Source organism: Pygoscelis adeliae, unplaced genomic scaffold, assembly GCF_000699105.1.
Source record: "Pygoscelis adeliae isolate BGI_AS28 unplaced genomic scaffold, ASM69910v1 Scaffold84, whole genome shotgun sequence".
NCBI lineage: Eukaryota > Metazoa > Chordata > Aves > Sphenisciformes > Spheniscidae > Pygoscelis > Pygoscelis adeliae.
This window is the reverse complement of record NW_008824754.1, coordinates 2,057,089-2,059,030: the sequence shown is the minus strand read 5'-3', so window position 1 is coordinate 2,059,030 and position 1,942 is coordinate 2,057,089.

Genomic DNA, 1,942 nt, shown 5'->3' with positions numbered 1-1,942 from the left:
CGAAAAGCGCGGCCCGGCCGTCCCTCAGCGGGGAGAGCGGCCCGCACCCGAGGAGTGAGGAAGCCATCGCTGCCGGGGGATAAGGCAAAACACTTCCGAGCCTCTCCTATAGCAACAGGCGGGCGCGACGGCAGTGTGATTCCTGTACTGGCACCCCACCTTAGGAAATTAGAAAAGCAAACGTGAACAACAGCACAGGGGTAATTTAAGTCCTGAGAGGGATTTCCATGTGGCAAAGGTCATGGGACGGCCTGAGTTTCACCCAAATGGATACCTATGATGGCAGGCTTAAAATCATGAAGTAAAATTGCAGCTATCTTCAAGAAAAAGAGCATTTCCAAACCCCATAATGACAGCTGCAGTTCCACACGGAATGTGAACTGGGTCAACCATGACTGCAGAGCTGCTTTCTCAGGAACAAGCTCCCTAAGCCGTCCAAGGCACTGAGATGGAGCAAGCTCCTCCACCCTAGTAACAGGCAGCCATACACTACTGCCTGTAACCCCCTTTGCCCCATACACCAGTGTTGTGCATAAAGCCATGCCCCAGCAGTAGGGACAGGGCGTAAGAAGATGGGAAGGAGAGCTGGAGGCTGATCCTGAACTACTTCTGCTTCTCTCTTGCTGGCCAGCAGACCTCCATTGGTTTTGGATGGGCTCTGTATGTCATCCTCCTCCACAGACATCAGTGCCTGAGCCACGTAACCCTGGGAGCTATAGTCTACCACAAAAATGAATTGTGAATCACTATAATAAACCCTTTGTCCTCATTCTTGGGTGAAATTCACATTTACCTACTTGCTGAGAGTTTTTGGCCAGTCTTGTGGGATCTTATGTTATCCTATGACAAGTCCTGTTTGACATAGTACAGCAGTGTCTGTAATTAAGGCATGTTCATTAAAGCAAGGGCAAAACACTTTTAGTCCTGTGGGCAAAGATCATAATTTGCAATGCATCTACATTGAAGATAGTAGGAAGATGCTGTTTATGTTCATTCAGTGTCCCCACATAACTATTCAGATGAGAAAGTGAAAAAAAAAAAAAACCAAACAAAAAATCCAAATAAAAAAAACCCTAGTGACTTTTAATTTCCTCCTCCTATATTATGGCTTGAATGGTGCTATTAGGACACAGTATCCAGCTGACACATAAGCCAGGCATTGGATAGAAGGCAGGGAAAAAGAAAGAACAGTGTCTTAAGTCAGCTGGCAAAGATAATCACAGCCTTGACCTTTGTACTTTGTAGCACAAGATCTTTAACTTGGACACATTTAAATCCCACTATGTCAAAAAGTAACAATGCTTAAACTTGACTGTGAGCAACATTTGACTTTTTCTATTTGCATGGGCAGACAATACTTAGATCTTTTAGAAAGTCCTGTCTTACATCCCGAAAGAGAAAATATTATGATAAGTGACGCCCATCTACAAGAAGGGTGGGAAGGAGGATCCGGGGAACTACAGGCCTGTCAGCCTGACCTTGGTGCCGGGGAAGATTATGGAGCGGTTCGCTCACAAGGCAGGTGCGGGACAACCAGGGGATCAGGCCCAGCCAGCAAGGGTTCATGAAAGGCCGGTCCTGCTTGACCAACCTGATCTCCTTCTATGACCAGGTGACCCACCTAGTGGATGAGGGAAAGGCTGTGGATGTGGTCTACCTGGACTTCAGTAAGGCCTTTGACACCATCTCCCACAGCATTCTCCTGGAGAAGCTGGCGGCTCACGGCTTAGACAGGTGTACTCTGCGCTGGGTCAAAAACTGGCTGGACGGCCGGGCCCAGAGAGTTGTGGTAAATGGAGTTCAATCCAGTTGGCGGCCGGTCACGAGCGGTGTTCCCCAGGGCTCAGTATTGGGGCCGGTCTTGTTCAATATCTTTATGAATGATCTGGATGAGGGGATCGAGTGCACCCTCAGTAAGTTTGCAGATGACACCAAGTTGGGT